Consider the following 18,844-nt stretch of genomic DNA (forward strand, 5'->3'; position numbering starts at 1 on the left):
GAGAAAATAAACTTTCGAGTAGGTTGCCCAAAAGTTAAAAAAAAGAAAACTATGCAATGTATTACATGTTACTAGTTTAATGTTTACCAAACATGACAGTTAGATTAACACACTGAAGATGCCTATGCTATGCACAAGTGTACCATATATTATTATTTTATATATATTTTTAAATGGGATCTAATTACTAAATCATGTCCCTAAGCAGCATTTCCAGCGCTCGCGTATTTTGCTTTCAATCTGTCTTATCACCCCTGTACTCTTGCAAGCCACTAAGCCACATAAATTTGTTTAATTTCGCTCTCATTAATTAGTCTAGTAAGTGTCATTTTCGTATATCTGTTTCCGAGAATATTATAATTTATGTGTTCAGTTATGCAACATAATAAATTAAGGAGGCGCCTATCAATAATTAACAGCATCTTATGTCATACTCGCGTAGCCTACTGAAGTCAAAATGCGAACCATAAATAATAATGTAACTCTATAACTTTGACGCACTGTCAGATTGTCTCTATTTTCACTTCTTGACAACCATATTAATGGTAATTGAAATATATTTATAGGTACACAGTTTTATGATTATTACTATTAATGTAAAAGCGTTTATTGTCCATTAGTTTTTTTTTTTTAATTAATGAAGAATTTTTTACAATATACAGTGCTGAACTCTTTTTCTGTGTGTCAAACGGATCAAGTTGTTTTCCTTCAAAGTATCGAAAGTCTAAAATGCACTAAATTGCTATAAATGCACAAAATCTGACATGTTTTTATAATCACCATCAGCCAAGGTCGATCCACTATAAAATCATACCCTAGCACTTTCCATTCTTCTCGGGTCCTAGTTCTTCGCTGCCACGTAGTATATCCACGAGGCCTTCATCCTAATGGTAGTGATTTAAAAATAAGGGTACGTCTTAGGCCGCATTTAGACCAAGCGAGCGAACGTTTGTTCTTCCCACACTTCAGCGAAATTCTTATGCTCGCTCAACAAAAAGCGTTCAAGTCGAGAGAATTTCGTTGGAGTGGAGGAAGAACAAACATTTGCTCGCTAGGTCTAAATGCGGCTTTATAATATTTAAGAATATTGCCTACCTTGGTACCTACCTATTTCCAAAATCAAAAGAATGTCTATGAATTAATATTGCTGTATGACATAAAGGTTAACGTTGTTATGCTCTGAAATAATTTTAGTAAATCCAGATTATACAGGTGATTTCTAAACTGGTTTCTGAACTGAATATTCCGTCGAACAAGTCTGACAATGTTTCCTACTTGAATACCACTTCTTAGATATATTTGCGTGCATGCATGTTAGCAATATAATATTTTTTTAGCTATGTGACATCAATTCCGCCATTTTATGATCAATTGATTCTTCAAAATGGAGGTTAACTGGAATTGACCGCTCGCGCGTGCGCAAAGAAATACTTTCAAAACAATAAATTGATATATTTAAATTGACAAGATCTAGAATCGGAAACGGTGGCGACATACTACCGCGTATTTATCATTTCGTTTATTACGTAAGTACCTACGCTGATTTGTTATGCAATCCATTGTGTACACAATTACGATTATTTATTATTATTTTGTTCGCTAAAATGTGGCAACACTGGCAACAGATGGGATACTGAGATATATTTTTTTGTTTGTATCAAATTGAGTACCTTTACTGAATAGCATTATAATTCGCTAAACCGTTACATTGCCACTTGTAATGTAGCTAATACATAGTTTAACAGTCTAATAGGCATATTGCTATGTTAGTATAAACATATGTATCTAGTCAATATTTTTATTTGCATGATGTAGATTTGACAAATTTTTGACACGAGTTCAATAAACCTTTTGATGTGTGAAACCGCGTATTTCATATTATTTATTAAATATTATTTAAATACAATTTTCACTCACGGTTTATGTTAAAATATCTCAAACTTATTTCATATTGCCTTGTTCGATTTAGCATAGGTACTTTTATTGTATCTTTGAATTCGAATTAAGTATACCTTCACTGACATTAATTAATTAATCTAATGGGTAACATTGCCTATCCGTAGTTATGAACTTTGCAGAAGTTCATGTTCCATATTCGAACATAATACAGAAACTATTTATTTTATTCAACGGATATTTCACAAGATTTAAGAATCTTTAAGTAATTATTGAACATACATAATTTTGAAAAACATTTCTAAGAAAATATATTATAACCAATAGAAAAAATCTTTTTGAAAAAAGTAAGACACCAGACAGGAATCGAACCTGCATCTCTTGGGTTTACCTTTACGCCACTATGCTACAACGTTACATACTAATTACGACAAATTTTAACTATTGGCCCTTACCACCTGCTCACCGGTGTCTTACTTTTTTCAAAAAGATTTTTTCTATTGGTTATAATATATTTTCTCAGAAATCTTCAAAATTATGTAAGTATGTTCAGTAATATAGAAAGATGATAACGTTGAAAGACAGAAGGCAAAAAATGTGATGCCCTAGATAAGTCATAATATAATTAAAAAATGAAGCCTAATCTGTTTTACTTTAGTCTAGATTTCTCGTTAATTAACAAGCTATAAATATAAAATTTACCAAATAGATCTTAGATTTAAAATAATAATTCAATAGTGAAACAAAATGGCCGCTTGACATATATATTATGATTGTTTCTCCCTCTGTTTTAAAATAAAAAATCTTATTCTCCGAACATAATACGATACGTAATAATTTGATTGCTTGTATTGTTCTTGTATAATAATTAATATTATGTATGTACGTGCTCAACACAAGACATCCACATAAAGATGAAATTATACTGTGTAATAAAATTTCTCTTTAATTTTGCCAAGTCATCTCTTAAACTAATTTCGATTAATGACAGCATGGCACTTTTATTGACATTTGGAATATTAATTTGATGCACGACTGCCCACGGTGCATTCAATAATCATGCATTGTCATCCCCCTCCATCCAACTGGTGAAAAATATTAACTGTATTTAAAAACAAATTAAATATATTATCATATTTATCATTGTAACATTGAAATACCATAATGTCCAGCAGTGGCGAGGGGTGTATGTAGGCTATTAAGATTCGATTATAAATTATGCACACTAAACTTTGTCAGTCATACTTATTTGTTTTCATTGAACTAAGACAGAGGGGGGCAAACTGCGGCCCGCGGGCCGCATGTGGCCCGCCGGGTATTTTTTTGCGGCCCGCCATCATTAATTGTACTTCTGATTACGCATAACTTTTTTATAATTTTTAAATAAAATATTGACAGATATCGGCGATCCATTTTCAATAGATATTGATAGTGTACAGACAGAGCTACAACTTGAGATTATTTAACTGCAGTGTGTCACTGTTACTGAGAATTGCGTCGTCGTGAAGAAATCTCCAAATTTTACAATGCCCTTAATTCAGACAAATTCGACCAACTTAATGATTATGCAAGAAAAATGTTCGTTATTTTTGGATGAACCTATATATGTGAACAGGCATTTTCGATCATGAACCTCAATAAAAATTCTTTACGATCAAATATATCCGATGCCCATTTGCAAGCAGTTTTGAAAATATCAACTACAAAATTAACACCTGAATTTAAAAAAATGTACAACAGTTTCATTCTTCTCATTATTTTTTTTGTAATGTTTATTTTTCGTGATAATAAATAGTGTATATCTAAAAATGGTATTTTGCTTGCGGCCCGCCGCTCATTTTGAATTCTTGAATTTGGCCCTCCATCCAAAAAGTTTGCCTCCCCCTGAACTAAGATGACAATTTGCAGATGGTGCTGGTTAGTTTTTTTTTTAAATTGAATTAAACCGTGCCTAACCAAACCATAATAGTTTCGATATGTTATGGCCGATCCGACAAAATAGTGCACACTTTTTCAGTAATCTTATTATTGTTTTCGTTAAATTAATAATACATATTACAGATGATATGGTTAGTTTGTTAAAATTCATTTAGCTCATTATGTATGGTTTAAGGCGAATTCTTTGCCTCAATTTACGATCAAATGTGACTTCAACGCCATTTAAAGGCATCTACAGGCATCTACCATGAATTTCTAAAAATGTGTTACTAAAAACTTTCGTCGATCGCAACCAGATGGCAATAAAATATAAAATAAAATATTGTGTGTCGCCACATATTAAAAATCATAAGCTTGATAAAAATGCATTTAAATTTATTATATATTTACTTACCTATGTAAAAATATTTACAATTAATATTTTCCCCATAAAATATTTACAATTCTAACATGTCTATTTGATTTGATTTAAAGTGTTTATGATTTTTACATTTTGTTTACCGTAGTTTTTTTTACAGTGGCAATACAAGGGTATCCTGTCCAGTCAATGAACCAGATGTTTTTACGTTGTCAATACGAATTAATATAAATATTTTTCTACAGTATTCATTTATAGTAGTAAATGAACATTTAAGTACAAATGTTTATAAGATTGAGTTTTATCTTGTACAATTGACAATTACATCGAATTTCTACTAGAGGTGGAATAAAAGAATGATATGAAATGAATAGCAAAACAAATGCCATTCGAATTATTATTAAACAAAATAAGGAATATACAGTTGTACTTGGTTATTACTAGGAAGGTTGGACCGGCTGAATGTGCTCGTTATAAGCGGTACTCGTTATATCAGAGAATAGGTATTTTTATTGTCGGCGAAAACAACAATTAGACACTTAACTAGTGTCATAAACGTAATCTGTCCCCGGCGGCATCCTGTCCGATCGGATTTTATTGCTTAGGGTCGAAATGTCTTTAAACGATCAACACATTACCAGTATTTTAGCTCGGTATATCCGATAAGTATCTCGTTATAACAGTGAATAAAAATGTACGGAGAAAATCATATACCAAATGTCAACGACTGTTTCCTCATTACATCCGAGATCTCGCTATGTCCGAGATTGTAATAACCGAGTTCGACTGTAGTTATAATTATGACAATGTCGATATTATATAGACATCCCAATTCATTTCGTTTCAACCATGTCCGATCCTAATGGGTTCATATGGGCCTCCACAGAGTGGACGGTTTGTATTAACTAACTAACTATATCTGAGATAAGAATAAAGTAAGACACGCAACGAATTGAATAAAAAAGAAGTTGGAGGTAAGAAAAAACGTAAATAAACATGCGAACAAATCTTGATAAGCAAACCCAAGGACAAAATAAGTGACAAATTAAAAAAAAAATTGTAAAACGTAAGAAAAAAAATTAGAATTTGAAGTAAGTGCACCACTGATTACACAATATTCTAAGAAAAAGACAGAACGTTATTTCTTTGAAAAAATCTAATGTCGATTTTAAAGAACAGTGCAAGATAAAATAAAAGATAGTTTTATTTATTTTACCTATAAATGTGTAAGTGAAATGGATTTGGAGATATAAAAAGAAACTTTATTGGCCCAGTGGTTTCTAGGTGTGGACTTTTGTAATTCCCTGAAGATCTCGAATAAATAATTAAAAATTATCAACACCTATACCATATTCCTAGGTATCTACTATGATTGAAAAGTAGATCTTAATTTTTTGTATTTATGATTGCTTCATAAAAAAACAATATTTACGACTTTATGATGTAGCAGATAAATGAGCAACTAAATAGTGATCCAAATATTATGAAAAGTTCAACTATCAAAGCATCACGGCATAAAATTAGTAATACCACGGTTATACACAATTTATTGTACCTACCTATTGTTATAATTTTCTTAGTTCATTTAATCGTTTTTAATTTAATTTATTTTCAAATTCACCTCTTATGTGTTCATTCACTGAATTGTTTACCCTATATTTTATGGAGACTAATAATAACTTCTATTTTCTACATACTAAATTATCAACCTCCACTTTTTGACAGGACGGCATACAGTTATATAGGCACGTAGATAATAATTTTAAGGCCGTAGACAGGAATGAACGTTTGATGGCCCAAATATAGTACAATAGTGTGTATGTAATTAAAGTTAGGGTACAAGTCGGTTATCCTGGATACAGCGGCAAAGACATTTTGAAAATAGCCTATATACTGGATTATTTGTTAGGATTACCTAATCTAACTTAAACTAACCCAAACTAACAAATAATCCAGTATATCGGCTATTTTCAAAATGTGTTTGCCGCTGTATCCAGGATAAACATGTAGAACAAAAGTTAGTGAAGTGGAAGTTTGTCGAGGCTGTTTTGATCGGGTTAATTTGTCTTTGAATAATATTGTGACTAGAAATTTTAACAATTCTTATTATTTTTAACATTGTATATTGTTCATAATTTTCGCGACTACCACGTGAATAGACGATTTTTTTTTACTTATAACATTTTAAACACTTAACATAAATATGGATAAATTGTACAGTTACTAGACAAAGATTAAATTTGATGTGTGTCAGAAGTATCTTAGGCATTTTCGCTCGTATGCTTTCTTTATATTATTATGAAACTATATTTATTTTAAAATCGCTTTATAAAAGGTAGGTACGTCAAAACAGTAATAAATATCTGAAATAATTACACAACACTATTTCAGAAAGTGGAGGTTGATATATGTAGTTCATTGACCTATGCTCCAATATCGCAAACAAAAATTATTGACAGCAGAATTAAAACAGTTTTTGTCTTCGTACCTGGCGAACCTTTATTTTCAATGTATGTGTGTGTGTATGTATTTTTTAATCTATGCAAGTACTGTTTCAAAAATAGTTCGATTTATTTCCGCGTTAGCAGCATATGTCGATAAAGTCTTGTCAAATATTCATTTTATTTACAATCGATTCGTTAATATACAAAAATACAAGATTAAATTTAAATAACTAGCCTAAAAATTATTAAATAATATTTTTAATAGAAACGCTAAGCGTTTTTTGCGATAAATTACGTCTGAACCGAGATGTTTCGATTTTAATTGCATGCTTTCTAACCTCTAAATCTATGTTTTTTAAATTTAAAAAAAAAGATATAAGGATATAATAAATTCCAATTAACGTTTAGCGTTTCCCTAGGTAATAGATTTACGTACATTTTTATCGTAATTTTGATAATAAATCTTATGTCATTCATTCTTACCACCCGATAGAATTGTACCGAATTTGACATGTATTTTTGGTATATAGAACTCCACGATACATCTTAATTTTTTATTTTATTTTTCTCATTACTTTTGAATATATATTTACCGATTAATAAACTTTTCTAGCTATTTTTCGATAACAACTTTACCTAGAGACATCACCTTAATGGCATAACTTTAGATATTTTGTAGATTGACGAATATTTTGTTGTCTAGGTTAATCTACTATGGCTTGAGTAGGCAGGGTTTAATTGCAATGTAAATACTAATAAACACCATGTGCACATTGTAGTCTTAGTTGAATGAAAATAAATACGATTGACGGACACAGTTTAGTATGCACTATTTATGTCGGATCTTAACAGCCTACCTCCACCCTTCGCCACTTCCAGCGGCATAGCTTGGAATGTCCAACGAATCATGCACGTTTGTATAAAATCATGAAGTTTGATAATATCATGAATACGCATATCCTAACGGTGATTTTTAAGATATTGAGCCACTTCAACATTTACCTAGGAGCCCCTTAAATTCCGACATAGCGGCCATATTTACTAATACGTGTAGGTATTGGTATATAATATCTAATATCACTGCAGCTCTGCAGTTATTTTTCTAACCACTCTAACTATGTTGTCTTTCTAAATATCAAGAATAGATTACGTTGTTGTTTCCAAACGAGACTAGACTGCGTCTACCAAAAGTCAATCATATACTATTCCAGAGGCGATTTTCTTCAAATCTCGCTTTGTTTGGCTGCCTTCCAGAACATAGATTAAATAATCTGAAGTTTCGTATAAGTAGATGGCCACTTTCTTAGTCTCCTGTCGTCTTTTTTCTGCAGTCTCCCAGCTCTGCAAATTCAAATTCAATTTAGTCCCCTTTGCTTTAATTCAATTAGGCGAGGTTTTCGTTTTGAACCCTTTGCTATTCAAATATTGTAGTGTGGCTCTTTAGAATAATTTTTATTTTAGATTTAAAACGGGTCTTTCACATTTAGAATGTTAATATTAATTAATATTAGCTCATTTCACTAGGTGGCAAGCCTATACAATGATCAAGGATGTTTGGGGTCAACATCTATTTCTTATAAAATAAAATCTGATTAGAAAACATTTTAGAGGGATAAAGATCATAATTATCATCTCGAAATAATTGCAATCATATACAAAATCAGAAATGTCGTTAAACCGTTATACTGGAGCTTCCAATGAATTAATTACATACTAGACGCAAATTAATATTAAATGAAAGCTTGTAACAGTCAATGATGAAGAAAAAAAATCCTCTATCTTGACAGAAAGAGAGAGAGAGCTTTATATATTATATAATGTCATATTTTTGAGGGTCACTATGAGATATTATTATTATAGTTTTATTCAATAAACCGTAATTATTTAGATGAGTAATCACACAAAATTACAAATAACAGTATATTATAAGCAGATAAGTAACCAAAACAAGACGTCAAAACAAATCGCTATTTTCTAATACTCTCTACTAATCTAAGTAAATCGTTTGAAATTCTTGGTAATTTTGCGACGTTTTATTATTTTCCATTAACATGTTCAATGTTCGGATTCATTTCTTCATTATTTTTTTTGACATTTCTATAATATCTAAAAACCTAAATAATTTCAAAAAAGGAACTCGTCGATATTCTCTATGAAACTTTTTTCTTTATCGCAATGTTTTCAGTAGAATGAATTCGGTTTTGCCAGATTAAAAACTCGCTTTTCCCTTTGAAGGATTGATATTATTCTTTGTCGTCCCTTTTTATCGTTGATCCTTAATCATAATAATACTATGGAGTCTATGCCTATGGCATTAGCTGCAAGCTTTCTCTACGTTGTTTCATAGACGCACTCGAGTGTATAGTGTCATACTTATGCATGCACAGGGATTATAAACTTTTACGTTATAAACGTAAATAGAAGTCTATGAGAGCGATATCAACATAATTAAATAAGAATAAAAATAGTGATAAGTATGTGATGTTCTGGAATGAAGGTGAAAGTATTGATTAATATTAGTATTATCTATCCATAGTGTGAAAGGACAAAATAATATTACCAGCTCATTATAGGTACATTGAAAGATTTGCGGAAAAACTCATGGTTTACGAATTTTACAGAACTGTTCCAAATATCTGTCAATGGAGTGAAGATTGTCCTAATGGTGGCTGACATCTGATAGGAGATAGTAAAAGACGAAAGTCTAAACTAAGAAAATAAGACTATATGGTAGAATTATAGCTTCTGGCTGATTGTTGGCTTAGTAAATTAGCGTTGATGAGATGAGTTGGACTTCGCCGTATATGTAAAAACAGACAAAACGACATTTATACAAAAGGAATTTAGTACCAGAGTACCTATAATACGTAGGTCTTTTACTAATATAACAAAACCTCAAACAAACTCTGTATGAGACAGGTTAAAAACTTCATAAACAACAAAAATTTGTTTTTTCTCGTGCATTGAATATCTGCTATTGTACAACGTTTTTATTAGGTCGTATTCTTATTTGTCCGGTGGTTGTTTATCGGGTACAAATCTTGCAATCGATTTTTAACTAACTTCCCGACTAGCTAGACATTTGAAACATTTAGAATATATCAGAAAACGATGCCAATGCATATTTTCGCCATCTTTAAGTAGAATTGAATTCATTTTCAGTTAATTCTGTTTTGTATGAAAAGTTATTTCGGAAGAAATCCGTAATCCAATCCACTATTATTGGTTGCTAGGGGTCTGGGGTCATAACAACTAAATTATTAATATATACGTCCGTTACTATGGAAATCAAAATGACATTTCTATCAAGTACATTTTTTTGATCGTTTAAGCTAGTCAAGCCAAGTTTATATGATTCAACAGAAAATTTAAAAACGTTTAAAAAGTTCTTTTTATCTTGTAATTATTTAATGATAAGTTTTAAGGTTACCTTCATTTTTTCTAATATATATTATTTGTTTTGTTTTTTTTCTGGTTTTAAAATACATTTTTAATTTTTTTAATGGCCAAAACGGGTTTGTGTAAGACGTAGGTTAACCTCCAAAGAAAGACATTTTATTTTTTCTTTGTCAATAAAGACATTATTAAAAATTACTGCTATTTAAAATGTTATAGAAAACAAAAATTTAATTTGAACATAGTAATAATTAACTATTTTTTACCAAATTTAAACATACTTACCAGTCTATCTGTCCCACACATAACTAAAAATAGACGAACAAAATAAGAGTATCATTATTATTAAGGGAAAATCGCCATTGTGCACACAAATACAATATTATTTATTCGCGAAAACGTAGCTTGATGTATAAAAATGTAGGTAAAACGCAGATCAAGAACTATGATAAATCTATCTATGTGTAGGAATAGATATTATCCGACAAAAATACCTTTGTCTGCTACGGTTTATTTCGTACTTCATGCACACTTAGTTAATAATAAACAATGACAGATCAAAGTGCAAAATAAACGAGTATTGATTTAAAACATATAAGTAATTTATAAAAAAAAACACTTATGGCGCCAGCAAACCGGTGTGAAACCATGATAAAGAATGCATTACGATTACATTATTGAAATGCAGAAATTTACATCACACAATAAATACCGTGCGGTCACTTTTTTATTTGCATGTTTTTGCCACTAATGTTATCTGTATGTTTTTACCCTGTCTCAATAAATAAATAATGTGCTAAAAGTGATAACTTGTCTATTTATTCAAATGTTTTAATATACGTAATCATGGACGTGAGTGACAGCAAATTAACATTTTTATCGACAATATTATGTATAATATTGTAATCATTTTGTCTTGCTTACAAGCATGAATACTATACAGTTTATAATCAAATAATTATCTTTCAGATGTCTACTCGAAAACTTTTAAATTAATATTAAATTGAACACACACTTCTGAGAAATGTAATATACCTAACTGGAAAAAATACGACACCCAGCAGGAAAAATTGGAGTGATCCTGACACCGGTTAGTAATTAAGGTAATTCAATACTTTAGTTTAAAATACAGAACGCCAATAAGTAGCGCAATTTAGAAAGCTCTTCAGAGAGTATTGTAAAAACCAGCATTGTAGCATAGTGGCCATCTGAATCCCGAGGATCGTAATATCATGCTGGGTGTCGTATTTTTTATATTTCTCAGAAGTGTTTTCGAATTATGTATGTTCAATAAAATAATGTCACATTCTTAATTCTTGTGAATTATTCTTTGAATAAAAAATCATTATGCAACTGCACCATAGGTCAATATAGTTTATGTTCATTTAATTACTTAATATAATGTCAAGAGAGTATAAAATGTTCAATTTATTTGATTTTAATTAAAAAATACCTTCGTAATTTTTCAAACAAAAAAGCAAGGAGAGTAATATTCAAAAAAATATATTTTTTGAATGAACAAAAAACAGAATTATTGTATATAAAGGAAGAAATAAGGGCACGCGATGTAATATAATAGACTACGCTAAAAATCTTAAACTAAAATGGGTTTGACACACGCTGGATAAATCTGCTAAACGCTGGATAAATCCCAGCGGAACTAGGTACGTGACTACGCGATGGATAGGACCTAGAGAAGTACAGTCATCTTCAGCTTGAAGGTACTTTCATCCAGCAGTGTATAAATTTAGACTGATGAAGACGATTATTTATTTAATTATATACATCGATCTGTTTTTGAATAAATAATATACTAGATATCTTCTTCTTGGTCGTTCCCTCATTTCTAAGGATCGTGACCAATATTTTCCACCCCTCTCGGTCCTCTCAGGCGGCTACAAAAACCACCAATCAGTCTAGGTTATCCGGTCCTCGCCGAATAGTTTGTACAAAAAACTGCAGAATGCGTCTCAGACATATTGTCGGGTGCCGTTCCTTTATCTGTAGTCTCTGGATGATTGACTGGGTCGTCCTTTGCTTAAGAAGTTAGAAGCATTCGGAACCAATGCCACATTTTGTAGGCATCAATTGTCTGACTGAAATGACTCGGCACTGTACACAAATATGAAGAACACTAATGAGACTTTCACTTCACTTTTCTTTCCTCGACGTTTCAGGCTCGTTGCAGAGGCCATTATCAAGAGATATGAGTTATGATGTGTAGTGTAGGTGTATGAATGCAAACGTCGCTCGAAGAATGCCAAAAGGAATCCGATTAGCTGAGTGCAAACGTTGCTCAGAGTAATGTGTCACTCGTTACGACCAGAGATACTGGTCGAGACAGTGCCGGAAGCCATGACGTTTTTAACCGTAAACCATCATCTCTATTAATATTTTCAGGGTTTCTATGGATTCCGATGGCCTCCTTTACCAATCGTGAGAAATATCCCTGATTCCGACCAATTAAACATTTAGTGACAATTAAAATTCCCCGATGCTTCTATAATAATATAGTGAGTGATAAAACGTGACACCGCATTTTTTGCATCTTTTCCATTAATGATCGATCACAGATCCTAAATATTGGATTTCTAAATTTATTAAAGGTTATATATTATTATAATCTCAGATATTGCCTATTCGTAGCAATGGTTCACGCTAATCTACAGCCAATTATCATTGCCTGCCTTTCATATTATATTATTATTATTCATTCGCGTCGTAAGTCCTCGGATTAAGGAACTCTGTCCTAGACTGAATGAGCCACTCCCTCTAGCCTCCCCATCCAGATCTCCTCCCTCCCTCCCCGACTGGATCAATAAGCATCCCCGGCCGCTGCGAGAGGGACTTTCCCCGTTTTTTGGGGAGCGTGTCCTCCCCCTTTTCCCGAAAATTCCGTCCGCAAATCCCTCGCGCAAACATCTTCAGTTTGCTCTCGTCAGCCGACGAATTTCTTCATTCAACAATTTATCGCTTCGATTTGTCATTCACAATTTTTTCATTTTATTTTTTATTTGGAGCCTACATCAGACATTAGTAAGTACTTACTTATTATTGGTAAACTACTTCAACTGATGAGAAAAATATTCCATCTTAATATACGAAAGTCAAAATAATATTTTTGTATGATTACTTTTCTCTACTTGAACCCAACTGACAACTACATAATTATTATAAGAAATAGAATGTTTGTTTGTTCAAATAACCTTTCCTCCCAATTCCATTTTTTTTAATTTCGATAGATAAAGTTCGCATATTTTGGATTCGATTTTAATTTGATGTTCTTTTGTTTGACATAGCTGTCAGAATTATTTTCATTTTAACAAGCTGTATATTGCTGTATATCTAGGTATAGATATTTTACTATCGAAGAAAGCATTATTGTTTTTTAAGTGTAAATGTATAATTGTTCAATTAAATGACCTTGTGCGAAGCAGGGGTATACTAAAAACCAGTAACATTATTAAAACACAATAGGTGTGTATGATACATTTAAATCAAAATAAATATTAAAAATATATAGTGATAAACATTGATATGCATAGAATACCGGAAGAGTTATCAATAAGACGGGTTATGTACACATCCCCTGAAAGCAAGAAACGATCTGGACGACTGAAACTAAGATGTCTAAATTGCTCCACGGTGGATTTAGGAATGCTCGGCCTAAGCAACTGGAAAACATCAGCGCTGGATCATCCAGAATGAAAAAGTTTTTTGACGAGGCAGCGACCCTCCCACGGGGTGTCAGAAATAAACATGAATGACAAGCAATTACATCGAGTGATATATATAATATTATATAGAGCCTATCTAATACAATGCTTTCGGGCCCTTTTAATTAATTTTGTAATTAACGTGTTAATTTGCATTTGAAAAGTAATTAGCAAAAACACAATTTTGTGCGGCCCGTAAGCATTGGGTTAAGATTTTGTAAAAGAGCGTCTACTCAAACTCACACTCACTCAATTGAAATATATCTATATCCAGTTATTGCCATTCCAGTCAGCGCAATCAATTAGGTATTAGTTATACGAACTGAGAGAATTAACAACTTTACTGATACTCATGCGTAATGAAAATCAGAATCTCTCAGAATCTATCAACATCAGTGGGGGTTTAGAGACATGAAGGCTCGAGGCACTGACGGATTTTGAGGGATCCTTGATTAAAAAAAAACATAAATTCCAAGTACAAACGCACCTAGTCAAAACAACAATTTATAGTATACCTATTCCTTATTCAATTATTATTTAAAATGACAGTGATGATGTCACATAACAATATTAGTGGTTTACTTTGTATGTACAAATACGTACCGGTTGGTGTGTACATGTATTATAGGCTCTTTTAATGCAGACATTTTGGTATGCTTTGGTTAACTGTTTCGAGGCCCCTTTTGTAATCTTCTTATGAATCGATTGCGTCATCTGCCGTCAAAGAAAATCGCAATCAAGGTAGAATCTCAAAAGATGACCGCCGATATTAACGGAATTTCAGATAACACACCGAACGCCTGGTTGTTAGTAAATTTCGGTTTTCTGAATTATTGGCGAAACACATTGGCTAGAATCCGATGGATGCCGTTCGAGTCCCGCTCGATACATTTCTATATTTTTCAATAATAATTTTCTAATGTGTATGTTTCTGAGATGTTCCAAATTACGCGTTTTCTTTATCAGGAACATGTCTTTATTTTATCGTATCAACGAAATCATCATTAATCATATTTGATATTCGAATATATTGTGTGTGTTTTTTTTAAAAATCTTGTCTGAATTCCATGAAATTCGTTTGTTATTTATACATTTCAGACATAATAATATTATCTTCTTTATAGTAAGTTCTATTCTGAGAATGAAAAAAAAATATAAAAGAAGAAAGAAGCATGTTATTGTTATTTATATATTACAAAGATATAAACTAAAGTATTAGTACTTGTAATCTTAATTATTTACTTTTCTTGATATGTGTGTAACTATCATCAAAGCCCTGTTTGATAAATTGTCTAAATATTGATAATTTGACGATAGGATTATTATTTCTGATAGATAACACAGTGCAAATAAAATATTTCATAATTTAATATGATTTCGATCAAAGTATATATCACTATCGGCTTATTTTAGGTTTAGGTAGGTACTGATAAAAATGGGCCCTATTCGAGGGCGTACCTTGGTCAAAGCGAGTTCCTCAAATGCGTATCCGGAAAATTATACATATTACATATTGCAATTGGCTGTAGTATTGAGATAAAATTCATGTCGATATAAAACAATGAAATATAAAGGAAAGACAGAAGAAAATAGGTAGGCAAATAAATTAGAAACACAATCATATCGTATCGTATATATTATTTATATACAATTGTAGTAGATGCTCGCTTATAATAATGATTAATGACAGTGTTATTATCAGATATTTAATACGAATCAAAATTAAATTAATATTCTTATTGGATGCAATATTTTATAACGTTTTTGTCTGCAATGATCCACAAACAACGTGTCATTTTTTATATCAATGCAATACGGCCATCTCTTTCCGGTACTACAGCTCACGGTGAAATGTGATACAGCGAAATGTATCACGTACAATTTATATGACGTATCTCTCCAATAATCAATAGTAGGTAAATGTTGTTTATTTGGATCAAATGATTACAGCATGATGATTTCAAGATTCAACCAGTCTAGCACATGGGACATAGTCAGGACATGGTCTGGAACGGGACATTAATGCTACTTAAGTGTTATTTACTAGCTAATATTTACATTACATATTAGAAATTTGCGGCTACTCTATTTGGTTTCCAAACACCGGTTCTGGATATTTTCGGAGGACGCCCATAATTTAAGTATCACTAAAAATAAACTGACCCGCATAACTTTAGACTAATGTGTTAATTTTGATACACAAACTCGTTTAGTAGGGTTTTGCTTATTCTCACGAGTTACGATTTAATTGACGATTTTGTAACAAATGAGGGTGGTAAATTAATAATCTGTGGAGTGTATGGAAAATGTACCCGAAAAAATGCGGTATTCTCAATTGAAGTGACGATAACCTATAAATAACAGGCGAGGTAAATGTGGAAGTCAGTGGCACATGCTAGATTTTGTTAACCTCGCCCCGTCCATAAAACATAAAAAATATATATTTCATCTGTTATATATAATATATATGAATTACATATGAAGCCCCCCTGGAAAATTCTTTATAGCGTAAGACGGTGGTGATTCTAATGAATATTTGATCGTATTCATTGGAAAATGAGAATTGTTTTCTCTAACTGCGATTTAAAGCCGTATTGTTTGTAGTTTTCCAGAGAAAGAAATGTCGCATAGGATTAAACTTCTGAACATCCGATGCTGTAGGTAGAATTAAGAGTTAATAATACTAATTATTATTCTAACTCATATGACTTCAATCACTGGATCTGAAAGGCTTGAATCATTTTTATTTTTCATCGTTTATTATTTTTTTTTTACTATTTTTAGTTATTAGTTCTAATCCATGTAGCTCTTAAGAGTCCAGTGAAGTATCCTAGAGCATAAAAGCGTTTGGTATAAATGAATTTGCAACGCGATATGATTAGCCTTGGTTATCCTTCTTTAGCTTCGTCTTTGAGATGCAAATATTAAATTTGCTATAATGCAAACATGAAATTATGGGCAACATTGCTATTATTCATTTTCTCTGTTTCTTGTGTTGGGACTACAAACTATATTATGACATTAAAATTAACAATACTATCATATCCATCCCATTCTTTATATAAAAAACCCCCTATGAAGTCTTAATTTAATAATCAACTCGTTAATAATGATTGTAATAAAATTATTTATTAAAATTTATGGATGTCATAATTTATTTTATAGTCGTATTAAAAATTAAACAACACCGAATTGAATCGAAGTGCTTTTAGGCGCCTTTATTTGAAATTGTAGATATATAAACATTATGCCGGTTTAGATACCAGTGTTACCACCCGCTGGATTCTAGAACTTTCAAAACAACAATTATTTTATTTGTAGGGGGTAGAGTGGGCAGTCTATGGTTCCAGGGTCGGATCAATATATATACAGGTATAATATTATGGGTACTCTGGTAATTAATGTTACCCATGCTATGAATTAGAAAAATCTCAGGAACCGGAGGTTTTCATTTTACCTACATTGGATCTAATATAATAATGAATTGTAATTATTAATTAAATTAAATTTATTACTTATCTCATCTTGTATTCTCCAAACCAGTATTTTCTAGGCTATAATAGTATACGTACCCGTTGTATATCTATGGTGTGAAATTATTTTCATCTGATATCAGAAGACTGATACGCTACGGAAGGAGAATCGAATAGTAATTAACGTATGTGTAAGAATAAATGGTAAGTTAAATTAAGTAGGATGGGGGTATTAATACTGTATACAGAAAAGAAACTATAAACTAGGCTGGTAACTCTCAAGAACCATTTAACCGTTAAACAAAAAATAATAAAAGGTTTCTAATCTGACTGAAGATTTTCAATCTGTAACTGTGTAAAAATGTGTTATAATTCGTCAATAAAAGTGGGGTACGCCGGTAAATGTATTCAACCCTTATTTAACAGCGACACACCAGAGATATGACATTTGTCATTGTGGCACACCTGCATATTATGCAGCATTAAAAAACAATGGAGAAATACCAAATTATATTGATAACATCTGTGGTTTAGAAAATTATTGCATGTCAAGTATTTGGTGACACACCTACTAACTAACGGCGACACACCAATGTTTTGACATAGCGGTTGACAATGACTACCAACCCTAAATTAATCAAATTTATCAGTGTGTTATGTTACCACTGCTGCTTTTCAATAATATTAATACGTTCATCCTATTCTATAGTGTCTCTATAAACCTTCACATACAGCTCCAATCTTCCTCAAAGTTATTATTTTTGGTTCTCTATTATCAGGTACACTGATAACACTCAACATGATACGCCTATCGCAAAGTATTTGCGGCTAGCAGAATCATTCGATGAAGTGTTTCAGTTCCTCATTCCGAATAATTACCAAACTATCCCAGATTGGCTCTTAACACACAACAGATTACGAAATATAAAAGTCAGTCGCCATTGACGAAAGTTTTGAAGGTGGGTTCGCTTTATTACTTTAAAAGCCATAAAACCCAAGTAACTTATTATATAAATAATATTATGATGCAGTTGTAACTATTGAAAATAATATATTCATTATCACGTATTTAATTTTTTCCCTTATTTTCCCACACCCGTGGTAGAGTAAGCAATTTTCCATTCATTGTGTGTTGTGTAGGTTAAAATTTTTTGCTAATTCGTATTAAAATCATAATCGGCGCAATTATATCCCCAATGCGTCTCTGCTTTGGTCTAAATACTTTTGAGTTATGGAGTTTCCGTGTTGACATCTGCTTATCCTAAAAGCTTATAGCGTTTCAACGCAATGGATTACATTGTAAAGTTTTATTTTATATATAGGTACTTATAAATCCACTCAAGTGTAATACAAACGATAAATTGTATCGTTAACATCGGTATTCTGGTTGCATGTTCTTATCTATGGAGTTAACGAATTCAAAAGGATTTTAGTTTTTTAGAGAATTATAAGGTTCGCACCCACGCGTACCGCAAATTGCTGCACAAACACGATTACTTTGGCTCATGCATCTTTTTTCTGCGCTATGTGGAACAGTTTCTCGACTCTTCGTGTTCAAGTCCGGTCTTAAATGTTCCTCAACCGGGATGTGTGGTTTCGTCCTGAAGCCATCTTCATAAGATA

General features: G+C 31.7%; 1 protein-coding gene across 2 annotated transcripts in view; it reads left to right on the forward strand.

Moving 5' to 3' along the window:
* Nucleotides 1-18,844, forward strand: part of p130CAS (Serine_rich_CAS and FAT-like_CAS_C domain-containing protein p130CAS) — a 229,150-nt gene that overhangs the window by 148,922 nt on the left and 61,384 nt on the right. The window lies entirely within an intron of this gene.

Source organism: Rhyacophila brunnea, unplaced genomic scaffold, assembly GCF_057557595.1.
Source record: "Rhyacophila brunnea isolate RB1 unplaced genomic scaffold, BYU_Rbru_1.0 scaffold_9, whole genome shotgun sequence".
Classification (NCBI taxonomy): Eukaryota; Metazoa; Arthropoda; class Insecta; order Trichoptera; family Rhyacophilidae; genus Rhyacophila; species Rhyacophila brunnea.